The sequence below is a fragment of the Trachypithecus francoisi genome, unplaced genomic scaffold (assembly GCF_009764315.1).
Source record: "Trachypithecus francoisi isolate TF-2019V2 unplaced genomic scaffold, Tfra_2.0 Lachesis_group10, whole genome shotgun sequence".
NCBI classification, from domain to species: domain Eukaryota; kingdom Metazoa; phylum Chordata; class Mammalia; order Primates; family Cercopithecidae; genus Trachypithecus; species Trachypithecus francoisi.
In genome coordinates this window covers 105,013,930-105,032,853 of record NW_022681455.1, presented here as the reverse complement: position 1 = coordinate 105,032,853, position 18,924 = coordinate 105,013,930, and the positions used below count along the sequence as shown (strand labels likewise).

The 18,924-nt window shown below is 40.2% G+C and overlaps 1 long non-coding RNA gene across 1 annotated transcript in view; it reads right to left on the bottom strand.

Annotated features, from left to right (window-relative positions):
- LOC117087895 overlaps positions 1 to 18,678 on the bottom strand; it is an 80,043-nt gene extending 61,365 nt beyond the window's left edge. The window contains exons 1-2 of the long non-coding RNA XR_004438940.1: positions 18,632 to 18,678; positions 17,581 to 17,629 (exon numbers count right to left, since the gene is read on the bottom strand). This is a non-coding gene — a long non-coding RNA (uncharacterized LOC117087895). The remainder of the gene's footprint in view (positions 1 to 17,580; positions 17,630 to 18,631) is intronic.
- Positions 18,679 to 18,924: the final 246 nt, after the last annotated feature.

Sequence of the window (18,924 nt, the reverse complement as noted above, 5' to 3'; positions counted from 1 at the left end):
TATATTACATATTTAAAAATGGGACTTAGGGAAATTGAATAACTTGCCCAAGGTCATGAAGGTGTCAAGTGAGGAGAACAGAATTCAAATTCAGAGTACAGATCAATCTCTCAGCCAGATACTCTTAACCTCCCCATTATCATTGCATTGGGTCCTTGTTAAAACAAATAAACAAAAATATCTGCTGTATTCTTTTGTATATATTCCCAGAAATTGGATTGCCGAATTATATGGTAGTTCTGTTTTTCTTTTTTTTTTTTTTTTTTGAGAAGGAATCTCGCTATGTCACCAGGCTGGAGTGCAGTGGCGCAATCTTGGCTCACTGCAACCTCTGCCTCTCGGAGTCAAGCGATTCTCCTGCCTCAGCCTCCCGAATGACTGGGATTACAGGAATGCACTACCATGCCCAGCCAACTTTCAGAATTTTTTTTTTTTTTTTTTAAGTAGAGACGGGGTTTCACCATGTTGACCAGGATGGTCTCCATCTCCTGACCTCGTGATCCGCCCGCCTCGGCTTCCCAAAGTGCTGGGATTACAGGCGTGAGCCACTGTGTCCGTCCCCGGTTTTCATTTTTTAAGGAACCTTAGTACTGTGTTTCATAGTGGCTGCACTGCAGTATTATTTCCAATTAGCCAAGATAAGGAAACAACACAAATGTCCACCAACAGATGAATGAATGAAGAAAGTATGGCATATACATACAATGACATATTAACCAGTCTTAGAAAAGCCAGAAATTCTACTGTTTGTGACAACTGAGATGAACCTTGAAGGCATTATGTGAAATGAGTGAAGTGAATCTCAGAAAGACAAGTATTTCATGATTCCACTTACATGAGGTCTCTAAAAACACACAAAAGCAGAGAATGGAACGGTGGCTCCTAGGGACGGGAGAGAGGGGGAAAAGGGAAATTGCTTTGCAGTGAGTATAACGTTTCTGTAATACAAGACATATAAGTTCTAGAGATCTGCTGTATCTCATAAAACCTATAGTTAACAGTACAGTATTGCGAACTTTAAAATACTGTATGTTGAGTGGATAGATGTTCAGTGCTCTTACAAAAAAACATACATGCACAAAAGAACACACAAACATTTCTGGAGGTGATGGATATGTATAGTACTTTGTTACGACGATGATATCATGGACGTATGCATATGTCTAAACTCGTCAAAATATTTACATTAAATGCGTGCAATTTTTTTCTATATCGATTGCATCTAAAGAAAACTAAGCAAAAGCAACAACAAACTGCTCCATGTCATAGCACCATTCTAGAAGCCAAGCACTAGCCCCACTAGGGACATAAACTCTCAAACTGTCCACAGTAGCACAGGCGTGATATGCTCTGGATGTATTTCTGGGCATCTCCCTCCAATCTGGTCATAGTGGAGCTCCTTCCTTGTTCTTGCTGCTATCCTTGTGCAATAATGTCTGTTAGTTTTATATTCACTTATGTTTCCCACTAGATTTTGAACCCCTAAAACCATGTATGCCATATTTACCTTTATATCTCCACTCTGGAGCACATGATCTGACCATGACAAATAATATATGTGGAATATGTGTTGAATCAACAAATAAATAACCATGTGAGCAAACAAATGCAATATTGCTTATTCTACCCTGCTAACTATAATTAAATCACATACTTTTACTGAGTTCTGAGAAACTATGTTTGAGAAAAGGTGCACTAACCAGGAAAATAATTCACTCAAGTTTTACTGTCATTCAAGGAATTTCAATTAATTAAGGAGAAAAAATATTAAATGACAGAAAGGGAAGTCTATGACGGAGGTAGCATTTGTTGTTACTATCCCTAGGTTGTAGAAACTGTTTTCTGTAAAAAATAAAATAGAGCAGTGGTTTTTTTGTTTGTTTGTTTGTTTTGAAACAGTCTCATTCTGTCACCCAGGCTGGAGTAAAGTGGTGCGATCTTAGCTCACTGCAACCTCTGCCTCCCAGGTTCAAGCAATTCTCATGCCTCAGCTTCTCAAGCAGCTGGGATTATAGGTATGCATCACCATGACCAGCTAATTTTTGTATTTGTAGTAGTAGCGGGGTTTCACCATGTTGCCCAGGTTGGTCTTGAATTCCTGACCTCAAATGACCTGCCCGCCTTGGCCTCCCAAAGTGCTGGGATTACAGGGGTCAGCCACCGCACCCGGCCTGGATTCATATTCTTGAACGAATACAATAGCACTAAGTGAACATCCTAACAAAAAGCCACTGAACATTTTCATCTGTGAACACAGTAGGCACTCAATAAACATTGCTGACTGATTGAAGAGATGACTTGGATTGAGAACACAGATCATACCATCATACCAAAGAGTTTATTTTCTGTTAATGGGTTAAAATAACACCCTGTCAGAATAGGACATGCAACATTTGAGCCCTACAGATTCTATTAATGGACTCTATGATTGCACTTTCTTTTTCCACATGCAACTGTACAAGCTCTCTTTAGTTGCTTTCAGGAAAATCCATTTAGAATTATCTATTGGATATTACTGGGTGAGCAAAACCCATGTACCTCTTGTTTTTCTTTATTTCTGTGTCATTTTCTCAAACAAACAAACAAGAAAACAACCCAGAAGCACAGAAGGCAGCATCTGGAAAATGTTCTTTGTAGATGGATCGCACCTATCTCATGTTTGTGGGAAGCTCTGCTGTGCATTGCTGGAATGACTTCGGGGAGAACAGGCTCTTTATCTGCACAAGTGAGAGCTTTTATTTTTCTGTCTTCCTCAAGGAGAAGATGGTACAATTATAGTTCAGCAAAGCGAAGTCAGGAGAAGGGGGAGGAAAATAGTGTGAACGAAGCTTTTATCTGACAAGGCCTCTTCCTTGGCTTCTTTTTTTGGCCTTAAGACTAACACACCCAGTGATACAAACCACCTCAGCCTCTATGTAGATTATCCAGTTCAGAGAATAAGGTGAGTCTGTTCCTGGAAAAGTTGCCAATCCTGAAGTGAAGCCAATCCTAAGGGAATGTCCAACTGCAGCTCTTGGCTGATGGAAGCGTGAACTCACTGGTGTGAAGACATTTCAGCGATGAGGAGCACTCAATTTTATTTTGGAGCATCAATATTGGAAATTCCCACTCTAGATGTAAAACTGGTTCATGTGTGTTTAATTTATTGGAAAGACACTGCAGACTATTGATTTTTTTTTTCTCCTGCAAGAAAATGAAAGAAGCATACCAGTGTGTCCTTGGGCAATTGACGTCAGTTGCACGTGCCTCTCTTTCCTCATCTATATCAGGTACAGAACTGAAAGAAGCTCCTGGTATAGTTCATTTATTTTGCATTCATGTATTGAGTGAATCATATATATCAAATCACATGTAAAGACGATAGTGGCAGGGGCAAAAAGGGAGCAGAAAGAACAGAGGAAGAGGACAGGTAAAGGTGAGATGCTCCGTGTGGAAAGAGTGAAATACCTCGTGAACACATATTTAAAGAAAATGTATGTGAAGAAATGCATATACTAGGTAGTGGGCCTTCACAGAGAAAGTAATAAATAACTCAACTTCAAGGTCTCAAGGAGTCACAAAGGGAGGGCAATTGAGTTATTGACTAGAAGAGTACCGGCAAGGGTTCTGTAGGAGGAGTAAGGGTGAGGGCTTTTTAAGAAAAGGCTGAACATTTTTGAGAGGGTGGAAACAAAAAAGGCCATTGACAGACCCTATACTGCATAGAGAGTGATGAAAAACAAGCTGGGAAGTGTTATAGACCATAACTCCATTTTTATTTTAGCACTAAGAAAATGCTTAGAAATAAATGCACAAAATGTTCACAGTGATTGTCTCTGCACGCCACAAGTAAAAGTTGATTTTACTTTATACCTTATACTATGTGGTATTTTCCAAAGATTCTGTAGCAAGCAAGTATTATTTTAAAATTAGAATAAAATGCTATAATATATTGTATCTCTCACAAGTTACATGGTGCTATGGATTCTTTTAACCTAATGAATATTTACACACCTACTATGTGCTATACATGCTGCTAATTTCAAGGTCTAAGAAGACAAAAGGCACAGTGCTTATTCTCTTGAAGCTCAACAGTTTTACAAGGAAGATGGAAAGCCAACTGGACTAAAGAGAAAGGTCAGGTTACATGGAATCACCCAAGAGTATTCCTCGCTTCAGAGCAGAGTTTCCTGAGACAGTGTACCAGGCGAGGGGAGCCAGATTAGTCTTTGAAGGATAGGTAACAAAGGGTAGTCTGGATGGAGAAGTCAGAGGGAACAGAAGAAGGATTGAGAAGGGGTGTAGGAAAAATCACAAGCAACTCTGCGTAATAATGTAAGATGAAAAGAATGAGCCACCTGCACTATATGGAATCTTCATGGTCCAGCTTAAAGATCACCCAGATTGGATGGAGTGGAGACCATTATGCTTAGAAAACTAATGCAGGAACAGAAAACTAAATACTTCATGCTCTCATTTGCAAGTGGGAGCTAAATGATGAGAACACATGCACACATAGAAGGGAACAACACACATTAGGGCCCATCAGAGGGCAGAGAGTGAGTGGGAGGAAGGAGAGGAAAATTAACTCATGGATACTAGGCTTAATACCTGGGTGATGAAATAATATGTACAAGAAATCCTCATGACACAAGTTTACGTATGTAACAAACCTGCACATGTAACCCCAAATTTAAAATAAAAGTTAAATAAATAAAACCAAACAAATCACTTCTATGGCAAGAATAGATCAGTGGGTTGTTGCTCAGTTCTAACAGTTTCTGTCAAATGCCCCTATCATTGATCATTTCTATATTCTGTGTTTCTATATTTTGGAAAATCAGCAACTGGAGCTGCTTAAAACGTTTATATGTAAAAATGTAACTGGATCAAACAGTGACTTTGCGAAGAGAAGGGAAGGGTGAGGGGAGATTCCTTTGAAAAGGAATTTGACTGAAAATTCAGGAATTGTGATATACAAAATTGCTTTAAAAGTAAAAAAATAAAAAGCTGGGATAGTTGGAGAAGTAATCTTTGAAAGTGTTGAGTGATGAAGAGTTCATTTATCATGAAATTAGGTTCTAGATAGCCTGGGACTTTTCTTAAGAGAGACGGGCAGGAGAACATAGGTATAGAAAAACAGAAAACTAAAGAGTTGAGAACATGAGCCTCAATAAATACCAAATGGGATGTAAGGCTGTGTCTGAAGCTGGTTGTATTTTCACTTATTACTTCATGGCCATCTGCTACTTTTTCTGAATTTGTACTGACATTTTTCCTCTTGGAAATCCCCTGCAATGACTCCATGACACTCTCTTATGTCAATCAGTCATGTAACTCAACTGATCAAGGTAGAGGCTTTGCCAAGATTGGCCAGAGAGGAGATTATCCCCTCAGACAAAACAGTTCACCCAGAGGTGGTCACATGATGGTAGGGTTTGGCTACCTCCCCACTCAAATCTCATCTTGAATTGTGGTTCTCATAATTCCCATGTATTGGGGGAGGGAAAGACAACTGAAAGATAATTGAAAGATACTTGAATCATGGGGCCAGTTTTCGCCATCCTGTTTTTTTGGTAGTGAATAAGTCTCATAAAATCTGATGATTTTATAAGGGGTTTCCACTTTTGCTTGTCTCTCATTCTGTCTTGCCTGCCACCATGCAAGACGTGACTTTGCTTTTCCTTCGCCTTCTACCATGATTGTGAGGCCTCCCCATATGGAACCGTAAGTTAATGAAATCTCTTTCCTTTATAAATTACCCAGTCTTGGGTATGTCTTTATTAGCAGCCTGAGAACAGACTAATACATATTATATAACTGGAGAGAAGATAAGTCCTTTACAGAAATGTTTAAGAACAGTAATGAAGAAAAGGTAGCTTAGGAGATGCAGTAATCCTGGAGTTGGTGGAGGCAGCATTGAGCTATGTGGCAAATCTTTTCTTGAGAATGAAGACAATGGAGACAAATGTGGAATTTGACTGGGGAAAAAAGTCAGAGAAAGACAGGAAAAAAAAAGAGAACAAAAAGAGTTGCAGAAACAGTGAGGAGGACAAGTGGGAGGAAGAACAAGAAGAAGACACAAGGACAATGAAGGACAACACAGTGTAAGCACCTGGAACTAGCTGAATCTGACACCAGCACCCACCTATTGGACTCCTCTATAGAAAAATATTGAAGAAATCAATGATTTTTTTTCTTAAATTAGTTTACATATGCTAATCAGGGATTGAGCATGTGTTATATATGGAATCTCATGTAAAGAATGAAGTTGAGGAGGAGTAAAAGAAAAGCCAGGAGAAGGTAAAGGAAGAGGCAAAGACAAAGAGCTCAGTATCTGGTGAATGAAATGAAGGAGGCAGGAATACAACTAGATGAAAGAGCGGAACCAGGCTCTACGTGATCACAGAAGTGGGTCATGTCAGAATGGAATTCTCTGGGCAAGTTTCCAGAGGACAGGATCCTTGGCTGAGATCTTTGAAGAACAGGTGAGAAGGTGCAGTCCAGGAGAAGGCTGATCAAATTTCTGTTGGTTAACCACTTTCTTTTTTTTTTTTTTTTTTTTGAGACAGAGTCTCGCTCTGTCGCCCGGGCTGGAGTGCAGTGGCCGGATCTCAGCTCACTGCAAGCTCCGCCTCCCGGGTTTATGCCATTCTCCTGCCTCAGCCTCCGGAGTAGCTGGGACTACAGGCGCCCGCCACTTCGCCCAGCTAGTTTTTTGTATTTTTTAGTAGAGACGGGGTTTCACCGTGTTAGCCAGGATGGTCTCGATCTCCTGACCTCGTGATCCGCCCGTCTCGGCCTCCCAAAGTGCTGGGATTACAGGCTTGAGCCACCGCGCCCGGCCTGGTTAACCACTTTCTTGGCTCTGTAGTTTTATTATCAGCAGCCTTCTAATAATCCATAAGCTTTCTCTGTCTTATATAGAGAGCATTATCTTTTTTTTATTTCATTTACTTATTCATTCATTATTTTTAGAGACAGGGTCTCATTCTGTCCCTCGGGCTGGAGTGCAGTGGTGTGATCATGCCTCACTGCAGCCTTGAAGTCCTGGGCTCAAACCATCCTCCTGCCTTAGCCTCATAAGTAGCGAGGACCACAGGCATGCAACATCAAGCCCAGCAAATTTTTAAATTTTCATTTTTGTTGAGACAGGATCTGGCTGTTGCCTTGCTGGCCTCAAACTCCTGACCTCAAGCGGTCTTCCTGCCTCTGACTCTGAAAACGCTGGAATTACATGCATGAGTCACCACGTCCAGCCATCTTCTTATTTTAATGCTAAGGAAAATCACTTCTCTTTTTGCCTAATTATATTCTGATTTCCAGCATTCCCTGCAAACAGTGTACTACACAGAGACTTAATGAAAGAAGTGAGTGTAGCAGCTATCACATGGTCTACAGTTGAAATTATTTTGTGTTTGTATTATCTATTGCTACATAACACATTTAGAGGTTTAAATAAATAATATATGCATATTACATCACAGTTTCTATGGGTAAGAAATCTGTGCTAACCTGAGTCTTCTGTTTTAGGGTCTGAAGAGACTGCAATCAAGGTGTCAACCAGGCCTGAGATCTCATTTGAAAGCTCATTGGGGGAAGGATCTGCTTACTAGCTAATGTGATTGTTGGCAGGATTCGGTTCCTGCTGGCTGTCAGATTAAGGACCTCAATTCCTTTTTGTCTGTCAGCCAGAGGCTATTCTCAGTTCCTTGCAACACAAACCACTCTATAGGGAAGCTTAAAGCATGGCAGCTTTAAGCTTCATCAAAAGCCATCAAGGATGAGTCTATAAGGCGAGTCAGCTAGCAAGATGAAAGTGGTAATCTCATATAACATCATCATGGAGTGGCATCTCCTCATTTTTGTTATATTCTTTTAGTGAGAAGCAAGTCAAAACCCTCACCCATACTCAAGGAGACGGTATTATATGAGAGTATACTATCAGGAGATGGGGATCACAGGCAGCCACCTCAGTGTGTGTTCCCAGCAGTCTTCCTGCTTGGTAAACATAAAATCCCTCCAAGCTTTTCCAAAATATTTAAATTTACAGTGTAGTGAAATGAAGGTTGCAAAATATGTAAAAAGTAAAATTGGTAGAGGGAGGTGGCATTTCTAAATTTTTGCTTCAATAATCTTTTTAATCACCTTTTAAATATGCATGTCATTGTATCATCATATCATATCATATACTCGCAGAGCGAAAAGAAAAGAATAATTTAGGATTTGAGCAGCTACAGTATGTTAAATATCCAGCTTCTCTCATTTGACTCACCAACTTTCTATGAGGTTGCTGGTATTATTCTATTTTATTCAGGATTATAGAGGTTTTGTAGGTAGAAAAGAATTATTTTTAACTAGTATTTTGCAAACTAACCTCTGAAGTAAGCTTCATTATCCTTTGTATCAATCCCAATTACCAAATTGACAAAACATCTCTAAATCTCATCAATTCATCTACAAAATGGGGATAAGGTTATCTTACAGTATTTTTGTGAGGACTCAGAGAGATAAAGAAAGCACTTAGCATAGAGTTTTGCACCTACTAATTGCTCAATAAAAATTAGCTTTTATTATTGTTAAACAATAATTCCCACATACGGAATTCCAGATGTTGAAGCCAATCCTGTCTGACTGTGCTCTATTACATGCATCTCTAATAAACCTTAGGCTGATTTAGTGCATCTCTAATTTAGAAATAAAAACGGGGAGCAAAGAATTAAAGTGGCATTTATGATAATAATACTGCAGAGGCAGAACTTAACTTGGTTTACCTGAATCTAGAGCAGTGTTCTCCAACTTGAGTGTCCATCAGAATCCCTAGAAGGGCCTGCTAAAATACAGATTGCTGGACCCCACTCCCAAAGCTTCTGACTCATTAGATTTGGGATGGAGCCTGAGAATTTGCATTTCTAACAGGTTCCCATGTGGTGTTGATGCTGCTAGTCCAGGTACTGTACTTTGAGAACCTCTGGTCTAAGGCATTGAAGTCATAGCATTATGTTCCAGCTGTTGTGCAAATGTGAAATGGATTCCATTTTATGTGTTCTACTAAAATTTTGAGCAGATGTGGTTTGTGGTTGAATTGCATATGACTGTTTCATATTTAGGCTGCCAGGCAGAGCTATTTTTGTTCATAAGTATGAATATTCCAGGCTGGAGTGTCAAATCACCTTACTATACTGCCTGTGGTGGGACTTGCTGTGCCATAAAGGTGTGCAAACTCAGTAAACTCTTATTAGAGCTGTGCTGTGCTGTTTTTCTATTTCCCCTAAACAAGCAACTGGCCAATAAAAATCATGTGAGTAAAAGCTACCTAGGATCAATCTTAACTTGCTTGTATGGAAGGATTCAATATAAATTGGGTCTAGTTGGCAGAAAAATTAATTTCTTGGATTTCTCTAGAAAGCAAGCCAGATGTACTTTATTACATTTGGCTTTTATTCAACATGCTGCTGCAAGAATTCCAAGGTTATCCTCTGACACCCGACTGTCTCTCCAGACAATCCTGTTATGTACTAACGTATCACATACGTGAAATACATGCATACATTGAATATTCAAATGCCTCATTTTTCAATAGCATATGCTTATTTTCCTCATACTACATCTACTGTCTAGTAATGGTTTCCAAAGGCTCTGATCCTTTGAGAAAATCCCTATTTAACATTAAATAAGTCACTTAAAATACATCATTCTTAGCCTACGAAAGAGATCTTTATTTGTTTTGTTTTTTGATAAGACATGTCAAAGACATATGTATCCTGACAAACAATTACAAAACCAGGAGCTCCTTCCAAAGGAAATTCTTTCTGGATATTTGAGCAATTTTTAAACATCAATTTCTATGAATTAATTTCTTGGACTTTTGGAGAGAAAAAACATAAGGCTTGCCATAAAACACTGATACATAAATAGAGTGTTATGATTAATATCAATCTATTTTAGTAAATAAATATATATTTTTATTTCTGTCTGAAGGAAAGAGAGAATGAGAAAAAAGCATTAAAAATAAAGAATATAAACAAAAAATACAAATATATTTGTTTCCTTTATTTACCATTGTAGACCCAGGTTCCAGCAAATGTCTAGGAATTACTGAAAGACTGAGAAATATCTTGGAAAAAATGAGAGAATAAATGGATAGTTTTAGAATTGAGAAAGACAATTGTCTGCAGACATTTTGAAAAAATAGGATATGTCTTAATTTCTAAAATATTGTTAGTATTTTTTTCTTATATTCTTTCTTGCAATACCTACTATTTTTCCACTGCATGCTGAAAACTATGCTAGAGGAACATAACAGTGAGCAAAGAGAGACAGACATAAATCCAGGAGTCACCAAATATGTTGACTACACTGAACTTAGAATTCATATGGGGTAGGGCCTGGAGATTTAGTCAGCCAGATCTGATAAAGCTTCTCCAAGAAAATGAATAGGAGTTAACTAGGCAATACAGAGAGGAGTGATCAAGGCAATTGGAATAGAACCTGCAAAGTTTTAGTGATGGAGAGAGTGTGGTCCTTCAAGAACCAGTACAACTTGTCTTTCCAATTTGACATAAAGTCATAAAGTCAATTACATTATGACATTCACTGTAAATATAGAATGAAGCTTGAACATTTTACTTATTCATTTCACAAGTAACATAACCTGAGGGTTATTTATTTATTTTTTTCATCATAGCATAGGGCACCATTTACCTTGCAAGGGGAGAAGTAATACTTTGACTTAGATAAGAGGATGACTCATGACTGCACTAGTCTAGCTCTTTTATAGTCCATAGTTGCTGGCTTAGCTAGTGGAATATATAAATATAGAGGGTATTTGGCAGTTAAACCCTTTATCTTATATTTCTACGTAAGAAATACTCTTATGCAATCTCATGCAAAATATCCTCCTAAGGCAGCCAAATTTATCTTCTCAGCTGAGGAACTAGCGTGGAAGCAATCACTAATGACAGCACATTGGTGAGAGTACACAGTGTTTATAATGGTCAGCATGCAGACCTCCAGACCACTGTTACTGACCTGATCAAAGCCATGGGCACCACTGGGAGGTTGTGCTCACACTTCTACTCCATAAATTTAGCAGACCAAGAAGTTTATTACTACCCTGAGACAAGCTGATGATGGAATGGCTAGTTGAGTTAGTGCCTCAGCCTTTTCGATCTATTTCCAATCACTGTTGGAGGAATCAAGTCTCTGTAATGTGTCCATTTTTATTCAGTTCATGTTACTAAGACTATAGAATAATGCTCCTGAAAGACAGTGTGTTGGACTTTTAGCAAAATCTCAAAGGGATGGTAAGACTCTTCTGTGGAGTAGGGGATGAAACATGAGCATTAACTCAATATTCTTTCTGAAAGATGCAAACTAATCAAGAGGCTTGGAGAATTTGGCAGCTGGTTGGGCATGGCTTAATTTTAGATCCTGTTGTTCAAAGCCTTTTTAAGTAGAATTTCAGTATAACAGAGTTGTCAAGGATCTAGTAATAGCCAAATGTCTTAGTTTGTTTTCTGCTACCATAACAGAATAACTAAAGCTAGGTAATTTTTAATGAACAGAAATGTATTTGCCTCACAGATCTGGAGGCTGGGAAGTTCAAGGCTGAGGGGCTGCATCTGTTGAGGGACTTCTTGCTGTGCCATAACACTGCAGAAGGCTTATCACATGGCAAAGGTGCATGAGAGAGAAACCAGGGGAGTCAAATGAAACCTTTTTATCAGGGACCCACTTTCTTTATAACTAACCTACTCCAGCAATAATAGAATTAATCCCTTCATGAGGGTAGAGCCCTTGTAGCCTAATCATCTCTTAAAGTTTCCACCTCTCAACACTGCTGCATTGGGGTTTGAGTTTCCAAAACCTAAACCTTGGGGAAAACATTCAAGTCATAGCATTCTACTCCTGACTCCTAAAATTTATGCTCTTTTCACATGCAAAGTGCATTCATTTTATTCCAATAGCCCCAAAGTCTTAACTCATTCCAACACCACCTCAGAAGTCCAAAGTCCACAGCCTCATCTGAATCAGGCATGAGTGAGACTCAAGGCATGATTCATACAGTTGCTAATTTCTTCAAGCCTGTGAAATTAACAAGTTAGGTGTGTCCAAAATACAATGGTGGAACAGGAATAGGACAGACATTCTCATTCCAAAAGGAGAAATAGGCAGAAAGAAAGAGGTAGCTTGTTCTGAGTAAGTCTAAAACCAAACAGGGAAAACAAGTTCTAAGCTGGAGAATAATCACCCTCAACTCTGTGTCCCGTATCCTAAACACACTGAGGTGAGGATTGAGCATGCAACTGCTCAGGCAGACCTGCCCCTAAGACTTTGCTGGACTCAGCCCACCCAGCAGCTCTCACTGCTTGGAGTCTCCCACCTGCAGCTTTCCCGGGCTGGAGTTGCACGCTGGTAGCTCCACAGTTCTGTGGTCTTCAGGGCTACCTAACTCCCACTACTCCACTATGCATTTCCCTAGTGAGGATGCTCTGTGGTGACTCCGCCCCATGAGAAGCATCTGCTTGTGCCCTCAGGATATCTGATATACCCTTTGAAATCTAGGCAGAGGTTTTCTTGCCTCCACAGCTCCTGTAATCTATGCATCTGCAGAGTAAGCCCCAGGAGGATGTTGCCAAGGTTTAATGTGCAACTTCTGGAGCTGGGCAGGAGATGCACCTGAGCTCACTTGAGCCACATCTGGGGCAGCCAAGGAGTGCTGTGCCTGGATGTGTGCGGCAGAGTCCTGAGGTTATGGGCATGGTGATGCTGAGGTCCCACAGATGCCTCTCTGGAAAACTTGCCCTCAGGGTCCTAGCTTGTCTTTAGATCTCTGAAGTGCCTTTGGGATCATTCTCTCATTGTCTTGATGAATAAAACGTGGCTTCCTTCTATCCCTATTAATCTATTTAGCAAGTAGCCACTTGGCCACATCCTTAGTATTCTCCCCAGCACGTGATTTTTTTTTTTTTTTTTCTTTTTGAGACGGAGTCTCGATCTGTCACCAGGCTGGAGTGCAGTGGCTCGATCTCAGCTCACTGCTGCCTCTGCCCCCTGGGTTCAAGCGATTCTCCTGCTTCAGCCTCCTGAGTAGCAGGCACTACAGGTACATGCCACCATGCCCGGCTAATTTTTGTCTTTTTAGTAAAGACAGGGTTTCACCATGTTGGCCAGGAAGGTCTCCATCTCTTGCCCTCATGATGCTCCCACCTCGGGCATCCCAAAGTGTTGGGATTACAGGCATGAGCCACCACAACCAGACCTTTTTTTTTTTTTAAGTTTTTACATGGCTCAGCTCAAGAGTTTTTAAAATCCTTCCATTCTGCTTCATTTTTTTATTTCAAATTTCATCTGTAAATAATTTATCTCTTCTCTCACTTTACTGTAAGTGGCCAAAAGTAACCATGGAGCACTTTGAATGCTTTCCTGTTTAGGTATTTCTTCTGCCATGTTTCCTAATTCGTTATTCTTAAATTCTACCTTCCATAAGCCCAAGGGCATGGAAACAATTCAGCCAAGATTTTTGCCACTTTATGACAAGGATAGTTTTTAACTCCAGTTTCCAATAAGATATCCTAAAGGAAAATCATGGACACAATCCAGGATTTTGTCCATGCCCTCATGGACACCTCATCAGAATTTTTTTTTTTTTACGTTCCATATTTTTACCAACATTCTGATTACAACCACGTAAGTAATCCCTAAGATTTAGGCTCTCCCTACAGCTCCTCTCTTTGCATAGACCTTCACCAGAAATGCCTTTAATGTTCCATTTGTGGCAATATACACTTTTTCTAGCCTACTGCTCCAAATTCTTCCAGCCTCTATTACCTAGTTCCAAAGCTGTTTCCATATATTCAGGAATTTTTTACAGTAACAGACCTATGTCTCAACAGCAATTTTCTGTCTTTATCAATTTTGTGTTGCTATCACTGCCACAGATTGCATCATTTATAATAAATATAATTCTATTCAGCTCAAAGTTCTGGAGACTGGAAAGTTCAATTTAATGGGGCCTCATCTGGCTTCATCATAACATGGAAGAAGGGATCACATGGCAAAAGAGTCCTCCAGAGAGAGCCAGAAAGCGGGTATAACTCAATATTTTTATTCAGGAACCCACTGCTACAGTAACTAATCTGATCCACAGCAATGTTAATTCATTAGTGGAGGTAGAGCCCTTATGATCATCTGTTAAAGGCCCCAACTCTCAACACTGTTGCTTCAGGAATTAAGGTTCTAACACATAAACTTGAGGACACATTCAAACCATATTACCAACTTATTTCAAGTCAAATAATTTTGCAGTCAGTAAAACTAGGGATAATTTCTGTGAAGTGGTATAATCATATTTGATTATATGGCTTATAACCTCCAGTTTGATTTTAGCACATTAACCCTTGTCTACAAGTTAAAAAAATAGAAATGATTAGGACATGGAACAGTGGTTAACCGTCTATGTTCTGGAGATTGTCTGTCTGTATTTAAATTAAGACTGTGTCACTTACTAATGGTGTGACCCTGGGAAGTTTAGCAATACCCGAACCTCAGTTTCTGTATCTATAAAGTAAGGACTGAGAACTAAAGTCTCACTTGTTTTTTTCTTGCTCAAATTCCTATCTAAGGGGTTTGAGGGGCCATACCCTACAAACTATAAAGTCTCATCAGAGGGGTTTATTTAACCCTATATAATGTGGCCTTTTTTCCAACCTGACCCTGGTATAACATCACATAACAAATAAAGAAAGAAATCAAAATATTTTAACCTCAAATATATTTCCTTGTCATATCTTGAAACTACCTTGCAAAGTTGTCTCTTGTGGGGAAAATCTACATTCGGTAAAGAATCCCCTTTCCCCTTTTTTTCTTTCCATATTCAGGAGATAATCACCTAAGAGTGAGGCATCTTTTTAAATCCAGTAAGAAAACATGTTAGAATCTATTCTCTCTGAAGCCTGCTAGCTAAAAGCTTTCCTCTCTAGAACAAAACTTTGGACTCCACAATCCTTTCTCTTACCCCAAACATTTTCCTTCTATTGATCCCAGGTCCTCAGACAACTCAACCGTCAACTAGAAATTTTAAAAATTTACCTATAGCCTGAAAGCCACCATTTTGAGTTGTCCCTCCTTTCTGAATCAAGCCAGTATACATCTTAAATGTATTTCATTAACATCTTATGTCTTCCACAATCGTATAAAACCAGGCTGTGTGCCCTAACCACCTCAGGCACATGTTCTCAGGATCTCCTGAGTGTTGTGTCACGAGCCATGGTCACTCATACTTGGCTCAGAATGAATCTCTTCAAATATTTTACAGTTTGATTCTTTTCATTGACAGGATAATAACACCACATGCTTCAAAGCATCGTCATGAAAACAGAATAAAATAATGTACATAAAGTGCTTAGCACAATTCCAGGGTTAATCGTCTTCATTAAGATAGAATATAATCCTGTGAGCTCCACCACAATGCCACAGTCCACTGCTGTTTGGGCATAAGAAGGTACGAAAGGGGCTGGGTGCGGTGGCTCCAGCCTGTAATCCTAGCACTTTGGGAGGCCAAGGCGGGCAGATCACCTGAGGTTGGGAGTTCGAGACCAGCCTGACCAACATGGAGAAATCCCATCTCTACTAAAAATACAAAAGTAGCTGGGCATGGTGGCGCATGCCTTGAATCCAGGAGGCAGAGGTTGCGGTGAGCCGAGATCGTGCCATTGCACTCCAGCCTGGGCAAAAACAGCAAAACTGTCTCAACAACAACAACAAAAAAAGAAGGTATGAAGGTCAGAGTCACCATTGCACTGGGCTCTTTCACACCACATAATGTAATCCATTACAGCCTCTCATTGTTCAGATCTACCAGCGTAAGTCCATGTATTGAATGCAACACATTTTATAAGGTAGCTATCAAGGAGTGTTAGGCAGGGGAGGGACAGGATCTGGTTTGTATTGCAGAAAGAATAAACTGACAGCATAAGGAATATGGGTTAGCTTGATTGACACAAGGCCAAAGTTCTATAACAGAGATTGTTGGGAGAATTATGAGAGTCTGACCAAGGGTAATAGCAGTGAAGACGGGAGGAGGGAACATTCTTAAAAAGGTTAAAATGATAGAATTATTTAGATTTGGTACCTAAGTAGGTTTAGGATTTTGGAAGATCAATTCTTCTGGTGCCCAGCTTTCCATTTTCATTTCCCCAATCCTTCTTTACGCTTTCATTTGTTCATGTGTCCTGTTTGTCTTATGTTATTAGTCTTCTCTATCCATAATAGAGGAATGATAAAATAGCTCTACTGTTGATTGTTCAGTTTAACGTTGTGGGGATTCCCAGAAAGAGGATGAAGAGAGAGAATAGTAGGGGAGAAGAAACCAAATGGCAGAGGAAGAAGATCTGGACCCAGGAAATCTGCATGATAGTACGGTCCTCTTGTGCTCAGCACATTCCAACCAGTCACAGGACTCTTGGAAGAGGATGGTGCACAACCTTTCCAATTCTGGGATTCTAAAAGACCAGGAACACTCTGCTTTGAAACGTTACACGAAGAATTTCCTTCAAGACTAGTGCTCAGAATGGAAAGGCTGGACTGTAGATCATTCAGTTGGACTGAAACAATCACATAAATATGACTGAAGAAACACATTTGTGTTTCTATTTAGAACTGAGAAGCATAATGCAAGTGCATTTGAAAGGGAGTGAGCATTTGCTATACAGTCTTGATATAAAGACTAAAATACTCAACATGGTCTACAAAGCCTACGAGGGCTGGCCCGTGCCTAGCAACCGTCCACCTTCCATTGATACCTGACTGCCGTATTGCCCATTTATTTTCTCAGCCTCCACCATAAGGTGCTATACTGGGGCCTTCACTCTTGCTGGCCTTTTTGATTGAAGCACTTTCCCTACTCCTAGTCATCTGGAATGTGTCCATTCATTTTGCACACCTCACCTTGGCTTAGGGAAAGGGGACCAGCTGTGTTATCTCTTTCAGGTCAGCCTCCTTAGAGACTTTTCCATGTGAACAGTCTGTGTTTCCATAATATCTATTTTCATTCTCCCAAACATGTATTCTGATTGTCATTATACAATAGCTGATATATATATTTATATTTATTGTTATTTTTATTTTTTTTTCAGCTAAACCATAAACCACACAGGAGTAGGTTCCAGGTTTGCTTTTCCATGCCACTACTTCTTCAACTCACAAAAAGCTTAGAGTATTCTAAAGGCTGACAATACTGAATGAAATGATAAACAAGTACATTGGCATTGGAACATTTAATTTTGTGGAATCCAGATTCCATGAAATAATCTGGAAGTCATGAAGGAAGCAGTGGTTCAGGAGTCAAGTGAAAAACCCAAAAAGAAGAAAAAAGAAAAAGCTTCAGGAGGCTCCTTGGGAGAATGGAATGGAAGACTCATCTACCTCTTTCTCCAAATCCAAGAAAAAAACACCTTTTCCAAGGAGGATTTGGACAGTAGCTACATTGGTCTGCTTTCACGCTGCTATAAAGAAATACCTGAGCTGGATAACTTATAAAGGAAAGAGGTTTACTTGACTCACAGTTCCATATGGCTAGGGAGGCCTCAGGCAACTTACAGTCACGGTGGAAGGCGAAGGCAAAGCAAAGCTGAATCTTCTCAGGAGGCTGCAGGAGAGAGAGGAGTGAGCAGCGAAGGGGGAAGGGCCCCTTATAAAATCATCAGATCTCAGATCTCATGAGAACTGACTCACTATCACAGGAACAGCATGGGGTAAACCAACCCATGATCCAATCACCTCCCACCAGGTCTTTCCCTAGACATGTGGGGATTATGGGGTTTATGATTTGAGTTGAGGTTTGCCTGGGGACACAGCCAAATTATATCTGCAGCGATCTTGAAGAGGCCACTGGCAGCACAAGTCTTCCTAGGAAGAAATCTTCACCCAAAGAAGAAATAGGTAGGGATCCCAAAGAGGCAAACAACAGGAGCATCTCCCAGAAAGAACAAATTCTCTTCTGAAGAGGTGCCCGTCAGCAGTGGACCTGAAGAGGCTGCTGGCAGCAAGAGCAACTCCAAGAAAAAGAAAATGTTCCATAAAACCACTCCAGGAAGATTAGAATGTGAATGGACATTCCATGGGAGGTGGGGCAAACCATACCCCAAGGTGACATTTACCACCCTGTGCCCTACAGCCCACTAAAAACAAATTCATACACATGCAAATCCTTTTCTCAAAGCAAGTATTATCTCCATTTGTATAGACAAAGAAAGCCAGGCCCAAAGTGATTATGCTAACCTTGCTGAGTCACAGATGCTGGATTTGACTCTTACCCATGGCAACTTATACACCAGGGTCTTTTCTATGTGCCTATTTTTCCTTCCACAAAGGTGGCCTCCACATGCAGTATGCACAGAATTCACATAGGCATTCCTCATCTGGAGGATATTTCCATTCTCAAATCCTTGACGATTTATTTATGAAAGCCACATGGCCCAGCAAATGCTGAAACACAGATTGAATGCCACAAGGAAGGAAATGAAAAACTAAATTGTGAATCCCTATATTGGTTTTTGGTTGATGTTCCCGGAGAAAAATAGGCAACTAAAAAGAACTTACACCCCCACCGACCTACCCACCCTCTGACTCTGACCCACACACAACTTACATTTCTCAATGTTTAGGTGAGGGAGAAGGGACAAGATGGAGGAAGGTGAACAAGATGGAGCAGTACCTGTTGCTTCCGGGTTCTTCTTCACCAACATACCCGCGCCCGGGAAAATGCAGATCAACTGAGCATGCGCCACGTGACGTCAATCTGGGAAAACCGAAACCTACCTAGCCACGCCTATGGAAACGCCCCTGTCCCACCCACGGCCCCTCCCTTTCCCTTAACAATGCATAAAAATCCGCCGCCGGCAGGAGCCGGTGTGACCTTCTTGGCCCCTCTTACTTGTGGAC